The sequence below is a fragment of the Ammospiza nelsoni genome, chromosome 14 (assembly GCF_027579445.1).
Source record: "Ammospiza nelsoni isolate bAmmNel1 chromosome 14, bAmmNel1.pri, whole genome shotgun sequence".
NCBI classification, from domain to species: domain Eukaryota; kingdom Metazoa; phylum Chordata; class Aves; order Passeriformes; family Passerellidae; genus Ammospiza; species Ammospiza nelsoni.
The window spans coordinates 6,512,061-6,533,436 of record NC_080646.1 but is presented as its reverse complement, the minus strand read 5'-3'; the positions used below and the strand labels follow the sequence as shown (position 1 = coordinate 6,533,436).

Here is a 21,376-nt window from a genome sequence, read left to right as displayed (position 1 = left end):
CTTTTTAGCTTTGCCAAGGCCTTGATATTGGCCTGTAATGTGCAGGAGTTCTGGTAATAATTTGACTTATGAAGTGCTCCCACATCAAAGTGATTGGTGTGCTGTACCAAACACAAAATGCAATTAAGCTAATGTACTGTGCAAGAGAGAATAAAGCTGAACCTCAGATTCGAGTTCCAATTTTTATGAGTGGGTGTAAAAAAAAAAAAAAAAAAAAAAGGTCTGAATTAATCACCTACTTCTTTTTCCTTATGGAAGCGATGCCACCAGTGCAGTCACAGGAACCGTATCAGCAAGCCATCAGATAAACAGAGAATTTACAGGCCCCATTTGGAATGCTGTCAATTAGTACAAGCACAGCTGAGCTGGAGATTCACATCAGGTGGGCTGAGGGGGTGCAGTAACATACAGGCCAGGGAGGAAAGGTGGGATATGTGTCTGGAGGAACCCTGGAAACAGGCAAGGGAGTGACAGTGTCTAGTGCTTATACAGCCTGGAGGGGCCAGTAGTGCCAGTGCTGGCTTACAGGTGGGGAAACTGAGGCACAGAGATGGAAATTGGCTTTCCAGATGTCACCTGCTGACAGAGGCAGGGTGGCTGGCTGGGGTTTCACTTCCACTTCTCTGCTCAAGCATAAGGAATTCATGCTGCCCTGTAAATCTGCCTTTGTTTTGTTTTTGAAAAGCCTGTGGAGCCATGCTGCTCTGTAGTTTTAGGTTAGGAGAAGCAGCAATGAAAATCTGTCAGTGAAAATATTGCTCTCATTATCTGGACTAATTTGGGCACCTCTGCATGGAGAGATGTTGCTGGGTATGGACATGCCCCCATGTGCACTGGGAAGGTTTCCTGAGGAGCTGCAGGCTTTGCTCCTCAGTAAGACACCTCCTCATGTTACTGCTTATCTCTTTTAATAACACAGAATGGTGGGGATGGATTTCCAGGGCAGACTGTGTTCCATGCTGCTGTGTCCACATGGTCTCTTTCCAGCACCAAATTGCATGGACAGTTGGATTTTTCCTGCTACTCTCCTGGAAATGACATCACAAATTATAAACACAAGGGAATTTTAAACAGAACAGGCTTTTCCCAGAATTTTGTCTGAATCATGGCCTGGGGAGATGAGAGGGGTCTCAAATGTAGCAATGGTCTAATAATAAATGAAGTGGAGAGATGAAGGATGCTCAGTCATGCTGGTATTCCCCTCTGCTTCCAGCTAGAAACATTCCTGCATGTCAGCAATTACACACACACACACACACCCAAAAAAAAATAAAAAATCCCTCGTGTAATGAAGAACTCTGCTAGAGAGCTGCAACACTTAGACTCTGGGCTGGATTTTATTACCGTGATGAAATTACACAAGCATTGCTTCTCTCTCCCTGCCCGCTGTGCAGCTCCTCGCTCTCTCCGCTGCCTCCCCTCGCTCCGCAGCCGGGCTGGGGAGCGCAGGGAAGCAGGTGGGACACGCTGGGCTCCCTCCCTCCCATCGCTGGGGCTCCTGGGCTGGCATCCCCGCGGCTGCATCATTGGCATGCGGCGCTCGGCAGGACTGCATCAGTGCTAGAGGAGATGCGAGCGCAGAGCCGCGCACCGCCCGCACCGCCCGCAGCGCCCCGGGGCCGCGCCGGGTGAGGGACAGGAGCTCCTCTGCCCCCCGGAACGCGGGGACAGCCGGGGCACGGGAAAGAAACTCAAACAAAAGGTGAAAAAGAGATGCGCAAGGGCGCGGAGTGGGTGGCTGAGTCGGGATGGATCGGTGGGAGCTGTAGCAGGAGCTGAGTTGGGAGGGAGCTGCAGGGCTGAGTTGGGATGGATCGGTGGGAGCTGCAGGGCTGAGTTGGGATGGATCGGTGGGAGCTGCAGGGCTGAGTTAGGATGGATCGGTGGGAGCTGCAGGGCTGAGTTGGGATGGATCGGTGGGAGCTGCAGGGCTGAGTTGGGATGGATCGGTGGGAGCTGCAGGGCTGAGTTAGGATGGATCGGTGGGAGCTGGGTCAGTGTGATGGGATCGGAGGGAGCCGCAGGGGCTGAGTTGGGATGGATCGGAGAGAGGTGCAGGGGCTGGGTCAGTGCGATGGGATTGAAGGGTCGGGGCAGCTGGGAATGATTTAAAGCAGCCCCGTTGTGCTGCCTTCGCTCTCTGCCCAGAGCTGCTGCGCTGTAGAGTTTGAACTTGAGCAGTTTGCACCGGAGCGCTCCTGGTGCGTGCTCTGTCCAGGATGCACTGTCAGGGACAGGGAGGAGCTCTTTGTTTGGGGACAGGGCTGTGGTGTCCCCATGGAGCCCTGCAGGGCTGTGGTGGTGGTGGTGGCACCCTGGGCTGTGAGTGTGAGTGTGCCACACCTGTGTGCACAACCCGAGCTGTCCTGCACCCACTGCCATCGTTCTCCCTTCACCCTCCTCTCCACCAGAGCCCAGCTGCAGCTAAAAATAAAAACTGCAGTCAGTCTCCCTTCTTGGGAAGGGTTAGATGAACCCACAGAGAGAAAGCAGGGCTGACTCTCTGCTCTCTGGCTGTGGTGGGATGCAGGTGCTGTGGTGACAAGTTCCCGTGCATGTGTGCATGCCCACAGCACACCCAGGCACACATCTCTGCAGGGATTGTTTTTCTTTTGGAGGACAAGTGTTGTTCAAGGGAAAATTTTATTACACGTGTCAAGCTGCTGCAATATGATCCATGACACCAAGATCCCATTAAAATAATGGGCAAAAAGTGGCCCTGCAAGGATATTACTTGTCAGGGATGACCTCATCTGGAGAAAAAAAGGAGAAGAGTAACAGCCTGATGGTGATAATGTTCAGGGGAGGAGCATGCAGTGCTCCGTGTGTGCTGAGGGGGATCCCTGACTGTGTTCAGGTTGGAAACTTGTAAGCACCCACTAGAGCTTATGGGGGACTCCTGCCATGAGGAGTCAGAGTAGAAGCTTCTGGTAGGCTGAGAGAAAGTCAAGTGTCTGACATGGCATAAAAATTGCTGTTTCATATCTCCTCTGTGTGCCTGGTGTTATCACTTGGGGGAAGGGAGAGGAAAAGGGTTAATTCTCTGGTTTGCTTACCAAGTACTGAGCATATAACAGCTCTGCACTGATCACCCCAGGCACTGAGCCCAAGCTCCGCTGCTCATTTGGGAATACACCTCAGGGCCTGTGCCCTAAATGACACAGGGCCCTAACACTTCATGCAGTGGGATGTCTATGGTCAGACTACAGGACAGCCTGCAGGAAGGAGTGGGAGCAGAGGCAGCATCCATGGCTTCTTCTGATCCACAATAGAAAAGCCCTCTTCCATCAGAAGGAGGAGGGGAATTCTCCCTTATCTGTAAGAGATCCACCACAGGTAGCAGCACCCACACCGGGGCCCTGGGTCTCAAGAGGTCCTAAATAACTCCTGTTGCTGCTCCTCCTCCTCGTGGCCCTGCTGTCAAAAGCATGTCACCACTGTCACATGGACTCAGCTGGAGATCAGGTCTGCAAGGACACCTTGGGTTTTCCTAACACAACTTTGCAGTTGTGCAATGTGGGTGCTGGGGAACCCTTTGGGAGCATCAAAGCCAGAACCAGAGAGCAGCTGACAGGAGACAGCCTTCCACTTCAGCTTGCCAAATTCTGAGAGCTCTGCCCCATGAAGCAGCTTTCTGCACCTATTTGTGTTCTGGAACATCTTTAAATGCAAGTCTCTGGTACCTGACAACTTCTGATTGAAGGATCTGAGCTGAGCTGGGGGTGGAAGCCCACTCAGGTTCTGAGGCAGCCCCCAGCCTGCAAGCACAGAGCTGCATGCTTCCCCAAAGTCAGCCTTGCACCTGCAGATGATTTCTGCCAACCTGGCTGTGTGCCTGCAGGCAGGGTGAGGGCCCCAGCTTCTGACAGCACAAAGTGTGAAAAATTCCATGAGGAGAGGAGGAGCACATGGGCAGGTACTTGGTACAGGAGGTGCAAGAGTCTAGTTCAGCCTGTAACTGCAGGGAAAAGGCAGAGGATGCTTGAGATGCATCCCTTCCATGCTCTGAGCTGGGAGCACTGCTTTGGGGAAATGAAGTATGAGAGATGAAAAAGGCAGGGAAATTCCCCATGACCCATGGTGATGCTGTCCCACCTGTGCTGCACAATGTTGGGCAAAACCTGGTGAGACAGGTCTGGTTTTGAGGCTCATCCTGCAATTGCCACAGCTCCCTTCCTTTTCTGAGCCAAAGGACAGCCCCAGGTGCTGCCACCTCCCCTCAGAGCTGCTGTGGGTGGCCTCTTCCTGGCCACCAAGCCCCAGGGTTGATAGCAGTCCTGCTGGGGAAGCCAAAGCCAGCCTTGAAAAATCCTCTTCCTGCATCGTCAAGCTGGCAAATTGATTTTCCAGCTGAACCTCTGAAATTGTTCTCTTCTGAAGAGATTATGGAATTACTCCTGTGCTAATGAATGCTTTAATGTTACGGTGACTAAAGTCTCCATAAGGACTTTAACTGCCAAAAAGGGAAAAAAAAAAAAAGGCATTGTAGGAAAGGGGAGCCTGTGGTGGCTGGGTCAGACCTCATTTCACCATCCGGGGAAGAGGAGAGGAGGAAAATGAGAGGCAGGTGAGGAGACAGGCTCAGGAAAATGAGGAGAGAGAAAATGAGGAGGGAGGTGAGGCTTGCTGTGGTCTCCCAGGAAGCTGCTGAATCCATCAGGAATCCCTCCTGCATCAGTCTATCCCTCCATCTCTGCATGCAGGAAAGGTAACATGTTAAGGATTCCCCTTTCACCATCTCTCTGGCTGTACCCTGTGGCAGCAGGGATAACCCAGCCCCTGGTGAGCCAGAGCCCAGTCCTGGGGCAGGACCCCACCAAGGAGTTTGCCTTTTATTAGGGAGAGAATGTGCTTCTGGGGATGAGTCTGCACTGATCCTGCTGCTGCTCACAGAGCACAGTCTCACCTCTGCTTCACAAAACCCACTTTTGTTTCACTGTAGCTCCATGGGTTGGAACCAGGTTGTCCCAGATTTGAGCAGGAGCAGAGTTAACCCCTAAGATGGATGGGATGGGGAAGCAGTGCAGGGAAAACACCTCCACGCCACAGGAGCTGCAGTGCAAGGGGAAGGCTGGTTTCTATTTAGGTTAAGGGCTGTGCACAGAATGGGTAATCCTCTTTTCATGAATTATCCAGGGGATTAGACAGCTTTAAACTCCCCCAGGCCTCTCTGGCTGCAGCCAGGCTCGGTGGGAGCCAGGGGGGCTGTGGCTGGATGGAGGGAGGGAGGGAGGGAGGGAGGGAGATGCCAGCAGGTTGCTGATGACTCATTTGGCTGCTGCCAGCCTTGCCAAGCACTCCAAGAGGTCACCAGGGGCCCAGACACAGAGTGACACAGGAGTGACGTGCAAGGGGGAAAGGGAACATCCCAATTAGGAAAGAACACGGAGCTTTATAAATAATTTCAGAGACAAGGAGCGTGGCAGCAGGCGGGAGGAGGGACAAGAGACCCGAGGCAGCAGTTTTCCAAAGTGTAATATCCTTGCTAGACTTTTCCAAGCTGTTCCTCTAACCAGAAAAAGGGATGCTTTTGGAGCTGCAGCTGATCCATCCGAGGAGATGCTCCAAACCCTCCTGCTCGGGCTGGCTCAGCAAATGGGAATCTGGGCATGCAAGTCAGGTTCATCTGTTTGGAGGGGGAATGGATCACTGTCACTACTCCATTAAAATGTTGAAGGGAGGCCAAGAGCACAGCCCAGGGACAGTGAGGGGGTGGGGAAGAATGGCATGCAAACAGGGAGGCAGGCTAGATTGCACCAAAACCTGAATGTTTCACTCCATTGTGGAGCAAGTGCCCATAGCAGATTGCTGTTCTTTACCTAATGCACAGCTGCTAGAAATAAAAGGAGCCCTGTCACTAATCTCACCCTGAGAGCCCGTTCATGTACAGAAGAGAAGACCATCTACATGTGGGTCTAGAGACAAAGTTTTGGTGGGGAGATGAAGGAAAAAGGCTCAACTGTGCAGGCTGGGCTGTGGCTGACACCCAGCTCCACAGGGATGACAAGGGGGTTCTTCCTTCTTGTGCCAAAGGCAGTGGGAAAAGCCAGCAGGGAGGACCAGCTCATGAAACAGGAACAGAGTCCTTGTGTCCTAGCTGATTTTCTGTCCACGGGTTTGTGGTGGGGCCATTCTCTTCCTGCCCTAACCTCTAGAAGCTGGGGTCTAGCTCTAAGCCAGAGTGGTTTGCCTTCCTTCACTTGGTTTTCCAGGCTGTAACTAAGAAATCAGTGGGCTTTGATTTCCCCAATTCTCTTCACATTTACTGCTGCCTAGACATGTAGCCACCTTGCCCTGGAGTTACTATGAACCCTCACAGTACAGCTCTTATCCCCCAGACTCAGCCTGGTCAGCCTTGTCTGGTCTGTAGAAAAAAATCAAGTTTATTAATGGGGAAGCTGACTGCACCAAGTCACTTTATCTCCCCTGCATTTAAATCAATTCATTCCACTCTCTGCTGCTTATCCTACATAAGCTAAATCAGGATTTTGACCCTGTGTTTTCCCCTGCCCAAAACTGGGACAAACTGAAAGCCTTGTTCTCCTGTTCAGCATTCTCTCTTTTACTCATATCATCTAGAGGATGCTGTTTAAATAATGTCAGGGGAGCCTGAGTTGAAGAGGGAATTAAAGAACAGTCTGAGGAACAGGATGGGGAATTCTGTGTCAACTCCTGCCTTGCCCAGACACACAGGATGGGTATCAACCGTGGCTTGTTTCTGCCTGGAAACTGGAGAAAGCATGGGTGAAAGAGAGAAAGCAAAGTGAAAGACCATGGAAAGTCTTTGCCTTTAATGTGAGCTAATGTCTTTCCTCCTGCGTCGAACATCCTCAATTTCCTGTTTAACTTAAAAGTCAACACATCTGTCACGTTAGCATCGCCCGCTGCCTGGTTTCCCCAAGCCACCCCCTCCCATCTGCTCTGCTCTCCTCCTCCCTCCCTGCTTCTCTCCCATTGCTCCTCAGAGCCTGGGGGTGTGTGTGTGTTCCTGCACTGGTGTTTTCTGCTGGCTGAGGGGCTTTTCCATCGCTCCTGCCTCAGTACCTGGGTGCGCTGGCAGCGGGATGATCGGCTTGGCTTGCAGAGCATTTGCTTCTAATCTCCGGCTTGTGGCATCCCAGCAGAGAGGGGCAAAGCTTGCAGGAGCAGCTCAGCGGGCTGGGCAGAGGGGAAATGGCTGGTGAATGGATGTGCTGAGAGATTTCCTAGTTCTGGTAAGCAATGATGCTTTTCTCTCTTTGGTCCTGTTCTGGGCAATCAGTGCAGATGCAGAAGAAATAGGGTTTAAAGGGGTGGAAAAGCAAAAGGAGGGAGCTGGAAAGAGACAGGAAAAAAATACCAGTGGAGCTCGTTTGGTTTGTAGTGAAGCTTTTCCAGGGGTCAATGCTAATCAAAGCAAATTAATTACTGTTAAGTGAGAGGCTGGGAATCAAGCAGATCAATGTGTGAGCCTGGGCAGTCCAGCTCTCGCTCACAGGCAGATCCATTGCCCACCCTGGATCTTTTTTCCCTTGTGATTTCCAGCTTGGTCTGATATTTTCCATGTAGTCCTATGTGAGCTCCTACCTGAATGCTGCTTTTTCTGCCCTGTGCTTGTTATTGCAGGAGTTGTGGGAAGCAATTCATAAATTGCTGCCCCTGAGCTGATACATAAATCCTCTCAACTTTCCTAGCTGATCAACTATCTCCATCCTAAAGTCTGCATTTTTCACTGAAGCCAGTCCCTAAATTCTGCCAAGAGGTGCAGATAAATATTGCATATTTATATTATATAAATATAAATATGCAGATAAATAAATTTGGAAGGAAGAGGGTCTCACTGGACACTCTGTGGGGACCATGGGCTGTCTGATGTCCTGGACATGGGATTATTCCAAATGAGAGGTTTGCATGTCAGTGTCTCACGGTACTCTCAAAATAGGTGTCCTGCATCTCAGCTGAGTGACAGCAGAGCTCTTATACCAGGGATGAATTTAGGGCCCTTGTTTAAAGAGGATCAGGGAATAATAAACCTAAGAGCAGCCTTTGCAATCTGGCTGTATTGAATCTGCAAAGGTCTGTACATAACAAAAAAAAAAGGAGAAATGTAGCGGGGGAGCTTTGGCAATTTTTCTAACAGGTTTAAAGATATTACCTTCTTGACAGACCTGTGTTTCACACAAAAACTGATGCAGGATTTGGGCATACCAAACCATTTTTTTTCTAGATTTATGTATGACAAGCAGAATTAGAACTAGTTCTGGAGAACATTTCAGAGCTGACTTGTTTATAAAAATATTCCTCTCATGATGTATTCATGCAGAAACCTCCACTTGCTGAAAACTCACACATTTCCTACTCTTTGATGTTAGATGCTGTGGCAATGAGAGTAAGTCACTTTGGGGTTTGTGATTATTTTAGAGCAACCTAGACATTTCAAGCACCAGTTTTATTATATTTAAAGAAAAAGATCCTCCTCTCTTCAGCAGCAGGTTTTGACTTGGAGTTTTGTTTCAAGTGTGTGCAGGGGGACAACCTTTTCACTAAATCTGTGTGGTTAGCAGAGGGTGAAGACAACACAGGGAACTGGAAGGGGCTTTGCATGACTAAATCCCAGCACAGGGCAAGAAGGAAAAAGTGCGGGTGCAGGAATTGCCCAGTTTGTTTTATTTGGGGGTTGATAATATGAGGAAATCATCTTAGACAGGACAGCTTTTGCGTGCTTTAACCAAAATACCATGGTTTGAAATTCCTTCATGTTACCTGGAACATTGCTTCTGAACACCAGTAATGTCTATGTAATGTCTATAAATTATTTTTCTTGTTGAATTTTCTTCTAAAACCTGCAGTAATGTTGATGCCAGAGTGTCTCTGCTGTCAGTTTGGTGTTGTGAGCACTCATTCAGTCTGAGGTGCTGGCCAATGGTGACTGTGCTTTCCTGTCCCTCTGCATCTGTGCTGCCTGGCACAGTTAATTTCCCCTGTTTAATTAATGGCTCTGTAATATTTATAAAGAAAAAAACCTCATACCCATCTGCGATAACTTTGGTGCTTCTGCCAAGATGAAATTCTAGGGCCAAATGAATATTACAATATGCTGGATATAGAGATGTTTATAAAGTTCCAAATTTCCTGAGCCATCCTGATTTGATAATGGGGAAGTGAAGGACTGATCCTAAGCTCTGTCTCTGGACATAAACAGGATGGAATGTGGTACAGAATTAATGAATGTTATGACTTTAATTGAATTTTAGTGTTTTTGGGTTATAAAGGGTGGATTTCCCTTGTGAAAAAAAAAATCCATTTGGTGAGGCCAGGGAGAAATATAGGATCTTAAATGAAGAATACTCCAGATGATTCCTTTGATGGCACTTGGCATCAGTCATCATCTCTTCAAGACAAGGCAATCAAGAAGATGGAAGATGAAACCTTTCCTTGCCAAGGGAGACTTCCACATTATTTGATTGAAACTGGAATCCTGTCACCTCATGCTTGTCTCTCCAGGTTTTTCTTACCACATCTGCTAAATTCCCAGCAGCTATTTGTGCTTGAAGTGAGGCCTTCCTCCCTCACAGCCCATCTGCTCAGCCTGTGAGTTCTCCCCCTGCAGTCACGACGTAGTGAGCAGGGTTATGGCAGAGGAAACTCACTGGTGTAGGGGAGAAGGAAGGTGGGATTGGCTGAGGTGGCCTTGGCTGTGCTGAATTTGAAAGAGGAGCTGGGTTAAAACTGAGGGAGGAACCTCTTATGAATGAGATTTTAGTTGGAGAAAGGGAGCTGGGGAGCTCAGGCCACTTTGAGGACAATTCTGTTTTTCTAGTACTGTCCTAGGGAATCTTTACAAATAGATGTCAGAGAGTCTCCAATATCTAAGGTGACAACTCACCTGGGCATGTTCCTGACTGCCCTAATGCCAGGGAGGGAGAAGAAATTACAGCTTCTCTTGCTTGGAGGAGGTTGAAATGTGAGAGCACTGTAGGTATTCTAATCTCCCTCATTAAAGTTGGAGGGGTCACAGGTCTTCAGAGATGTTTGGTGCTCATCTTTGTGTGTCAAACCTGGAGATATAGCAGATAGAGAGGGATGCAATCAAGATCTACAAACTTGTGATGTGGAGGAGCCAGCAGGGCTGCTGATTTCTCAAATCCCAGACCCAGGCAACATCAGAATGGGCTAAGAGAAGCCAGGTACAGCTCCAAGACACCTCTTGGTATGTGTCAGGTCTGATGCTGGGCAGGCTCCTCCAGGAGCTGCTGCAGGGCTGTGAGGGCTCATTTCTCACTGATTCACTATTTCCAGCCAAACTCGGTGTTTTGTTGGGCTTCACAGCAGCTCTTATGGAAGATGAGTTTGCAGGAATCTGGAATTCAGCAGCTCCCAGCTGGGTGATGGATGGATTTGTCCAAGGCCCGGTTCCCAGCACAGCAGCTGCTCCTTGGCCTCTAGGCTGGGAGTAAGGCATGGTGTGCTCTGAGCAGCACTGCAATGTGGAGATTTTCCCATTCCCGGCCTGGAGATAACCCCTGTGGGGTGTTCTGTAAAAAGTGACAGGTGAACAGATCCCTGCAGGATGTTTTTCACCTGGGGAAAGGGCTGTGGGAGCCAATCTGCTTGTGCACATGACAGGCTCCACAGCCCTCCTGCCCTCTGCAGGTGAACTGAAGGCCAGGACACAAGTGGTGTCTCAGGGATTGCTCCCACCACATCCCTCTGGCAGCAGGGAAAATCCTGCCTCCTCCAAGGGACACTTCTCCTGCCCTCTGTGGCAGGTGGTCAGGCTGCTGCAGATTAACTGCTGTAATTATTGCAGCTTACAGGTTCCTGACCTCCTGAACTCCTATCTGAGTCCTTCTCAGGCATGCAGGGCTCTCCTGGTGTCTCCTGTCTGCCTTGACACTCAGAGGAGAGCCCATAGAGGAGGTGGTGGTGAAATTTTTGAGGAACATCACTTATTTTGCAGTTCCTTAGGCAGTCATGATCCTCCATCCTTGTCCTGCAGCTCCTGTGAGTCACACTCCCATGGGGAGCAGCACATCTGGGGAATCAGGTTAGAGGCAGATCAGATTTGATGCCTCCAAGGGCATAATTGAGGGTTTGGGAGACAAGAATGGAAGCCTGCAAAATTCTTCTCCAGCTGTACTTGGCACAGAGGGTGTGTTGCACAGATGGATAAAAGTTCCTACTGAGGGATAAAAGTTCTTTTAGATTTATAAACTATCCTGGGTGAGTGGATCCTGATGTCATTCTCAGGGCTGTAAATCCAGTAAAGTAAGTAAAATTTCTCTGGCTTTATACCAGAACAAGACCTAGATGGGCTACTATGAGAGATATAGCACCTTCTAATGCAGTAAAAAAAAAAAGTGATAATTCTGCTCTGTACACAAAGTCCAGGGCTCTCTCTCACCTGATAGATGGGAAGCAAGAGAAGATGTGTGGCCACAAGAGGTGTGGGCTTTTTACAAAATGGCAGCTGGTTCTCAAATGCTTCCAGCACCATACAAAGGAGGAAATCTGACCCAAATTCCTCTCATCTGCTTCCACTGAGAGTGGGAGCCAGTGGGATCAGCCATTTCTTGGGGGGGGGTTCATTTGTCCTTCTACACCCCCAAACCAATGCATTTGCAACCCAGTACATTTCAGATGTTTCATCAGGACTGTTTCATTGCAGCAATCTAGCGTGCATTAATTATAAGCCTGTGTAAATGAGGTGTTAAATGATTTATTCCTAGACCCAGATTGAGAAATCCCAGTGGTTTCTTCTCCTGATGTGTAGCTGCTGTTGAAAAAGTCAGACTTGCTGGCATTGAGGAGGAGATGAGGACTATTTTCTCTTGCAGTTCAGCCCCAGAATTGCTGGGTTTGGTGCAGGCTGAGAGCCCCTGGTGAGCCAAGGCAAGCTGGGACCAGCATGGAAGGAGCAGGGAGCCCATCTCCAGCACATGCATGACAAATCCTGCTGTCACCACTGCCAGACGCTGGCCCTTGGGGACTCTGGTGATGCCCTGACATTGGGACACCCTTGGGAAGATGGGGAATGCCTTTTTACATTCTCAGAGCCAGAGGATGGGAATTAAGAGTCATTTTAATTAGTCTTGTACTTATTATTTATCACTAATTTATCAGTAATTTACTATTTATTAATAAATAAATAATAAATTTATTTATTTTATAAATATATTTATAAATATATATTAATATAATATATAATATGTAATATGTAATATATTGTATATAATATATAATATATAATATATAATATATAATATATAATATATAATATATAATATATAATATATAATATATAATATATAATATATATAATAGATTATAGATTATAGATTATAGATTATATTATTATATTTAGTTTATATATTTATTTATTTTATAAATAAATTTATGAATTTTTTTCTATAAAGCATATAATGCTTTATATGGTGATAAAAAGCATTTATCACCATATGCTTTTGGTGGGTTTTTTTTTCTTCTTCTTTTAGATAAGAGTGTTTAGGGTTGGTTATTAGTATCTATTTTATAGTTCTGGCAAGAGAGGATCCTTTGTTCTTAGGAGCTAAGACGGTGCTGGGTACTGGGATCTTGCAGAGATCAGGGGCTCTTGGAAACATTTATAGACCATTTCTGATCATAAAACATTTGGTTTTGTGACATGATTTTGGAAAGTCAGGCATGACTACAGCAGGTCACTTTGGGGTCCCTCCTTAAGGCTTTATTTCCAAGCTATCCTCCTAAAGCATCTATAAAATAGATACTAATAACCAACCCTAAACACCCTTATCTAAAAGAAGAAGAAAAACACCACCAAAAGCATATGGTGATAAATGCTTTTTATCACCATATGAAGCATTATATGCTTTATATAAGTAAATTTTATAAATTTATTTATGCTACCAACAGAGTCTGTGCTGAATGCTGCACAGCCAAGCCACGACAGATAATGTCCTTTCAACTCCTGTAATCCCTCTGACACACACAGGACAGGCACTAAGGGAATGAGGAAAGGTTAGGAAAAGCCTGATTTTACCCCTTGCAAATTCTGCAAAGTCTTGTCTGTAGCTAAAGTTTACACCCTGCCTGCCTTAAAACCTGAAAGAAATGGGAGAGAGCTCAAGTCCTGCTGACTCGCAGTTGCAGGGTGCTGAGCACAGCAATTTCCCAGCTATCAGTAGGAAAGGAAGGAATATTTACACCTGGGAAGATTTGCATCAGGGAATGTGGAAGGGAGGAATGAAAAATGTGGTGCTTCAAAGCCATGCTGTCTGAAAGCTGTCACAGCCAGAGCAGAGGGCTGAAACAGGGCTCACATTTGGCTTTCTCCAGAGCAAACGTGTAGAGAAGGCAAGTTCTGAGGATGGAGAGAGGCTTGGTGAGGATGAGAGCCCTCATCCCCCCTCACCCACTCTGTGCCAGGCAGCTGCTGCTGGTCCCTGCTGTTCCAGGCCATGCAGCTGATTAAATATTGAAAGGGTTTCCTTGCTGCTGCTTGAAAAGCTTCTGTCTGGATGAAAATGAAGTGATGTGAGGACAAGTTTGTGCTGGTGAAATGATGCCTGTTTGAGTACATCTGGCCATCCCATACAAACAGACCCAAAACAGCTCTGTGGGTTTCAATGAAAAGGCACCATCAGGACGTGGGTTTGGGCTCCTCATTTCCAGAGCCAAGGTGTGGGAGTGCTCAGGGAGGTGGAGATTGCAGATGGGGGTCAGGCTGAGCTGTCACAAGACCTGGTGGCATCCAGAGGCTGTTGCGGGTGCTCCAAGGCTGGCTGTGATGGGAGAAAACACCTGAGATTGTGTGAGCACACAGCTGCTCCAGGCTCAGCTCCCAAACCCTGGGACAGACCCAGGGATGGTGGAAATGCAGGCAGAGAGAGGAGAGGGATTTGTGATGGGTTATAGGATAAAGGCAGAGGCAGGAATTAGAGGCAGAGGCCAAAAGTGTGAGAGATTGAGAGGGTTGATCTGTGGGCTGTGACTGCAGGGACTGTCACAGCAGCACAGCTTGGCCTGAGGCATTCTGTCACTTTATGCTGTCAGAAAAGACACATTTCAGCAGGAAAGCTGCCCTCATTGTCTGAGTGTCCAAAACAGGCATGCAAATCTGTCCTGTGATCAAAGGAAAACTTTGGGGAAATGTCTCTGATCTCATTAGTGTAAGTATAAACAGAGAAAAGATATCAACTTGATTAAAATGCTGCTGTAATCTGCAGAGATGGGGGATAATCTGTCCTGAAAGCACCAGGCAGCCCTGGCAGGGAGGACATCCAGCCTGGAGGAGCAGGACAGGATGGGTAAAGAGCTGCTGGTCCCTCTGGGTCATGAAGAGGTTCCAACAGAGGAAGGAGAGAGGATTTCCATCCTTCCTGCAAAGGGAATTTAGCCCTTGCACTGGACTGCATTTATTTTAATACATAATCATCACTGAGAATTGATTTCTGCTTGTTTTATCTATAAATTAGGTCAGATTTTGTCATCATTTTATGAAATATTTCTAGAGTTTGATGGTTGCATCCTATGGGAGAGAAATCTAGAAATGCCTGTGAGTAAACATGCCAGCAAAGCTTTGCTTACTCACAGCCTGAGTGCACTGGCCAACATTTGCTACACAAAAGAAAGCATTTAGCAGCTATTTTTTTTTTTTCCAATGATAAGGAAAAAAGAGCTATTTATCTTCCTTGCTCAGACCGAGGTGATATGTCCACAGCAGAATGTGCATTTTCATTATTCTTTGGACCTAATTGAAACTTGATTTCAAAAATTACATGAATCAGTTCAGTTTATGGGAGTCATTAAGCAGTTTGTAAGTGGTTTTTTAGTGTTTCATGACAGTTGTTAATTGCATTTGATTAGATGAACATAGTCACAGCAGGGCTGATGGATGGGTTCTCATCTGAGCAAATCTGGATTAATATATAGCCCTAAGGAAGTGGTCCATAACATAATTGAAATCAAATTAAAAATCAAGATTTCTATTAAAATGGGATATGTGTTCATAGTGAAAGTCATTTGCTATGATTTTGGCATCTTTTCCATTCTTTCAGAGCAACTAGTGCTTCAATTTCCATTATTTTTTCATAATTATAAGAAAAGTTTTTGCACTGGGAAATATTCCATCTGGAAGATTTCCAAAAGAAAATATTTCTTTTGACATTTAAAAATCAAATTCTGAAACGGTTTTGTATTCCTACTAGATTTAGATAAGCTGTTTGATTAAAAAACAATCAGAATTTCCATCTCCCAACAGTGTACTGAAAAATGCAGGACCTCACTGTAATTATTTAATTAGCTGTTGTCGAGGGGTTCTTCCTCTCCTATGTGCTATGAAATAATACCATGATTTTTGGCAGGCTCACAGCATCTGAGCCCATGTGGCTCAGCAGAAATGCACAGCAAGTAAGGAAGAAAACGAAGTTTGTGCTGCACAACTTTTCACTCAAATGGGAAGGAATGCCCAGCCTGATGTGATGGTGTTCACAAGGGTCCCAGGATGAGGGAAGAGATGAAGATCTGATTCCATGTTTCAGAAGGCTTGATTTATTATTTTATGCTATATATTACATTAAAACTATACTAAAAGAATAGAAGAAAGGATTTCATCAGAAGGCTGGCTAAGAATAGAATAGCAAAGAATGATAGCAAAGGTTTGTGGCTCGGACTCTGTCTGAGACAGCTGGGCTGTGATTGGCCATTAATTAGAAACAACCACATGAGACCAATCACAGATCCACCTGTAGCATTCCACAGCAGCAGATAACCATTGTTTACATTTTGTTCCTGAGGCCTCTCAGCTTCTCAGGAGGAAAAATCCTAAGGAAAGGATTTTTCATAAAAGATGTCTGCGACAACCCATGGACACCCAGGGATATCCACAGATACCCAGGGAGCTGCAGGGGCTTCAGTGGCCTCTCACAGCAGCAAAAGCAGCAGCTCCTTGCCCTGCCTTTCACAGCAGCTCCTTGCCCTGCCTTAGCAGCACGTGGGAGGTGGCAGCTGGTGGATCCCTGCCCTGTGGGGGCACTGGGGATAATGGAGCTGCTTCCCTGATTAACTCTGGCAGCGGCTGCTGAGTTAATTAGTGGGCAGATATAGGATACTGGGCATTACTAATTTGTCCACAGATGCAGCTTGGAGCTGAGTGGGTTTGGGAGGAATTTCATCCCTGCTGAAATAATTAGTGAAAAAATAATTTTCAATATCTGTTTTGAAATGTTTCAAATTCCTGTTTGAGCAGGAATTTCTTCTGCTGTTTCCACTGTGAGACTCCATCATGAGGTTCAATCCACATGAGATTTCAGTTCAGAATCTTCCTGCACGGCTGCATTTCACATCCATCCGGCTCATGCTTGGACTTGTGCCTTGCCCTTGACAGGCATGGTCATTCAGGTTTCATCTTCTCACTAGGAAGGGAAAATCTTGCTTGCTCCAAGTGAGGAAGATCCAGTTAAACACGAGAGGTGCCTAGAAATAATTAATTTACTGTGGTTGCAGAAGCAGTGGCTTGTTCTGACCAGTCATGTGTGGATAAAACACATCAAGGCAGAGATCTCCCAGGATCCAGCTGATATAGAAAGGACAAGCAGGACCCTCAATCAAAGCCTTTAGTAATTTCACAGGTTTGCATGAACTCAGGGCATCCCAGTGAGAATTCCTGTCCTTGCAGCTGGAACAGAGCTGTAACCAAATGTTCATTTTGGCAGTGGCCATGGCATGATCTGTGCATCAGCAGCTCCATTTCCTGCTGGTTCCAGGTAGGCAGATGTTTTCTTTGGGAGTGTTTTGGATTGGGATTTTGTGCCCCTGCTGCATCTGCTTTCATCAGATTCTTCTTCTATAGGACATCAGAGATAGAATCTTCTGAGTGGATATGGAAAATAGGTGGAGTAAAAAGGGGGAAAGGTTGAAAATGGAGTTACCTGTTAGTTACTACTCAGTTACTCATCACAGAAAAGAGGTTTTCTTCTTTTTTTCCTCAGTGATTTCTGGATCAAATGTGCATATCACACTTTACCAAGCAAGCTTGTTTTGCATGCTTATGCAGAACATTTCTTGCTTGAAGATGGAGTCAATTACTGTGCATGTATTTACCCAGCCCAAGGAGCCTGCCAGGCTCCCATCTATATTTCATCAGCCTCAGCCCTCCCTGAGGCTTGCAGCACTTTGCTCTGCCTGCAGTGAAGGGCTCCTGCACTGCAAAAGCAGCGATGACTCAAGAGAAACACACAGACAGTTAAAGTTCCCTGGATTTAACAACTCCTGGCAGCCTTGGCCTTATCCCCTTAATGCTGGGTGGCATTTGGATGCTCTTTTTCAGCAGCCAGGTGCCACCTGATGTTTAATCTACCTGCCACTGGGCTGATGCAGAGAACAAGCTGCTCCTCACACCCTGTGCAAGTTGGAAACCAACAGCAGCACTCACCCCCTCCTGCCATGCTGTGGTGTCTTTTCCATCATTAATTCATAGAAGGGTTAAAGAAAGGTCTCTTAAAACTTCTGGCTCAGTGGTACAGCCAGTGCAGGCTCACACTTGCAGGTTTCTGCCAGCAATTTGATTTTCAGCAGCCCTGCTGATGAGGTTTCTGTCTATCCCCTCAAGATGCTGTCCTTCAGTCCCTGAAATGTTGCTGTCATTAAGCTTTGTCTAAACATCAGCATCAGTTTGAATTTCAGACTTTGGCATCTGCTGCAAACGTCCCAACAGAGCTGGGTCCAGCTGCAGAGTCCCTTTGTACCACCCAGAGAAGCCAATGGGTTCATGGAAAAGAGAAATTCCCCACCTTCTCTTTGAAGTACCTGTTCCTTCCCTCTGGTCAAAGAATCTTCATCCAAAAATTTAATTCTCAGAAGAAAAGGGATCTGTTCTGGACAAATTAGAAATGTTTGAGAAGCAAATGTTTGCATTTGTCCATTTATACTAATAATTCCTGAAGCCACTACAGAACTCTGAATCAGGGAAAACCAGCCAAATTCTCAAGTATTACTCATGTAAAAAAAAAGCATTATTAGCACCTGTTTTTTCATAGAAAACACCTCTTTTTTCATAGAAAACCAGTCTATTTTTTGATGCTTCTTCCTTCTATTTTTTGATACTTCTTCCTATGTTATCAGCCTGATGAAACAAACAAGCAAAGACTAGAAAACAGATTGATTTTTTAACCTTCAAAATTATTCCCCTGATTTCTAATGGATTCCCCATTTCCTGGGCTCTTAGTCAGAATCATGTGGAGGAAACAATGTCTGTTCCTCTCAGCAGGGATGCAGAAGGATTGGGGATTTTTGTGGATTTTTGGAAGGGATGCAGAAAAGAGAGGTGTTTTTTCCTCAAGTAACAGAAAGGCTTTCCAATAGTGACTCCGATTTTTTTATTATTTTGATTTTACTTTAGGATTGAAATACAGTGGGTCTTGATGGTATTTGAGCCCATCTGTGTTCATGTGTGATTCCTTTACATTGCTTTTATCATGGAAAGAATAAATGACACATTAGAGTTAAATTTTCAGCCACTGATAGTGCAGTTGGCCTCAAGCCAAAGGACTAATTGTGTGTATCTATGCATTGCATATCTCTGAAATCTCCAGCTCACATTGCTCTGGGATCCCAACACAGGTGATTTTATTGCAGTTAATACCTGCTGTAATTAGGAACCTAATTAAATATCCTCTGATCTTACCCCTCTCAGAGTCAAACAGCTCAGGGGGCTGATTCAGATTCTCCAATTCTCTCTTTCTCTTCACATGGTCTCCTACAGCAAAGCACAGGTGATTTTTAGCACCCTTTGAATATAGACACCGCTCGGGGGCAAACAGACCAGCAGCATGAGCCAAAGTCACTGCTAAGTTCCTAAAAAGTATATGTAATGTGTAAAAAAAAAATAAATCCCACAGAATGACTGAGCTAGGAAGGAGCAGAGAGGACAGGAAAGCTGGAAACCATGGCCATGTTTAGCAGAAATGCAGCAGTGCTGAGCCATCTGTGGCAGCACAGTGGGTGATTTGTCAGGTGGGAGTGGGAACCAGCCTGGGCAGGAGCTCTCTGTGGCTGGGGCAGGTGCTGAGGGTGCTGTGCAGGAGGATCAGCAGCTCTGCCTTCACTTGGCAGCCAGGGTTACTCTACCAGAAGAAATCAGCCCTGTCCCCGAGCCAAGGGAGCTCTGTGCATGATGTCATGCTGCAGGGGAACCCCTTGCTGCAGAGACCACACTCAGTGCTTGTGGTGCTGTTTGCAGGAGTCTCAGGATGAGGGAAGAGATGGGAATTTTGACTCTGTGTTTCATAAGGTTTCATATTATTTTATGATACTTATATTATATTATATTATATTATATTATATTATATTTATAATATATATAATATAAATATATATAATTATAGATAATATCATTATATATAATAGATATAATTTATATTAAATATATTATCTATATATAAAGATATATATCAATATATAATTATATATAAAATACCTTATACTTATATAAATTATAATTATATATAGAATATAAATTATATATAAGATATATAATTTATATTAAATATATTGTATATTTATATATGAATGTAATCTATTTATAAATATATTTTATATATATATAATGTAATCTATTTATAAATATATTTTATATATATAATGTCTTATATTTATATTATATTATATTATATTATATTATATTATATTATATTATATTATATTATATTATATTATATTACTATACTAAAAAAAAAGAGAAAGGAGACATAAGAAGGCTAGCAAAGGAAAGGAATGGAATGATAAAATCTTGTGACTGCTCACAGCCTCGACACAGGTGGTTGTCATTTCATTTGTCATCAAGTAAAAACAATTTCACACACTGGGTAAGCAGTTCTCCAAATCACATACCAAAGTAGCAAAACATGGAGAAGCTGAAGCTTTCTCCATAGGAGAAAAGATCCTAATGAAAGGATTTTTCAGAAAATATGTCTGTGACAAGTGCTTCTGTCCTGCAGAGTGCCACAAATGGGAGAGGCAGAGAGAAAAGTCAGACAAAACTTCCCTGCCTGTGCCAGGGGGGGTCAGACTGGCTTTAGTCAGGCTGGGAGAGGTGGGTGCCCTAAGGAGCAGAGCAGGGCTGGCTGTTGGTTTGTAGGAGCAGCACTGAGGCAGCCTTGGGGCTGTACAGGTGAATATCAGGATGAACCTGGGCTCACAAAGCCCTGCTGTGTCTGCATTCCACTGTAGTGAGTGGCACCACTGCTGCCACCCAGCTCTGCCCACAGGGGAGTCCCCCACAGTTTGCAGCACTCAGAGACAGCAACAGATTGGGAACCCTCAGGGAGAGACATTTCCTTTGTTTTCAGCAAGGGAGGAGAGTAATTTCAAAACAATTAGGGGAGTTATTTCCCTGAGAAAATCCTGCCCATCTCACAGTGAATTTTCATGGTACATTGCTTGCAAGACAGCAATCCTCTCATGTCTGCATCAAACTCTGGTACCCCAAATTCAGGCACTGTGCAGCTCGTGTTGAACAGAGATCTCTGCAGAATCTTGGAAGGAGAGCCTAAATGAGGACAGCTGGGCAGGGGACACTTAGGAAGCAGGTAAAGCTGTCACCTACACTCTGTAGAGAATGGACAGACCTTTCAGACACCAAATTTTATGAGATAAGGTCTTACTAAAATTTTTTTTAAATTCCCTGGCTCCCTGACAGGGAAGTGTGAGGTTACACTTTGATAAATAACTTCTGGTCATCACCTCCTTGCCACTTTCTTCACATGGGATATCCTATCCTTTTTCCCCTGAAGAGGCACTAACATTATCTGCCTTGCAGTATTTGTTATCCCCTTGAAGTTTGCCAGCTAATTCCCCCAGGCTCGTCATCTGGAGGACACCTGCTCTCACACTCCACTTCTCCCATACATCATCCAGGATTGCTGCTTCTAGCCTTGGATTTATTTTGTCTTTCCTCCAGGTGTGATAGACTGTAATTCTCTGTTCCCCGTGGGGAGCAGAAGCCATTTGCTGAGATATCACTTTATCTCCTGGTGTCATTTCTGTGTCAATAGTCCCAGAGTAGCTGGTGAAGGGAAAAACATTCCACAGCCTTCCTGTTACTGCTACCCAGGACTGAGAGCCCAGGGAAATGTCTAGCTTGGGATGCTGGGGCACAGGGCAGGACCTCTGCAGCCCCGTGGGGAGGAACAGCAGCAGCAAGTGTGACAGCACATCCCAGGCTGCCAAATTCAGGAGCTCCCCTGTGAGGCCTGGGAAAGCAGGGGCTAGAGGAAAGCCCCATGTGTGGTAATGTTTTTCACTCGGGGTCACTAAATGTTGAATTTGCAAGCAACTCTAACTAGAGAAGAGATGAGAATCTTGACTCTGTGTTTCAGAAAGCGAATATATTATTATATAT

General features: G+C 45.7%; 1 protein-coding gene across 2 annotated transcripts in view; it reads left to right on the top strand.

The window, feature by feature from the left end:
* Positions 1 to 1,482: 1,482 nt before the first annotated feature.
* The window catches only part of SV2B (synaptic vesicle glycoprotein 2B), a 64,694-nt gene continuing 44,800 nt past the window's right edge, over positions 1,483 to 21,376 (top strand). Inside the window, exon 1 of one of the 2 annotated variants that reach the window (XM_059482263.1) lies at positions 1,483 to 1,702. The gene's annotated coding sequence lies outside the window, so the exon portion shown is untranslated. Of the gene's footprint in view, positions 1,703 to 7,147; positions 7,215 to 21,376 lie in introns of those variants that run through there. The other variant, XM_059482264.1, reaches the window with a different exon arrangement.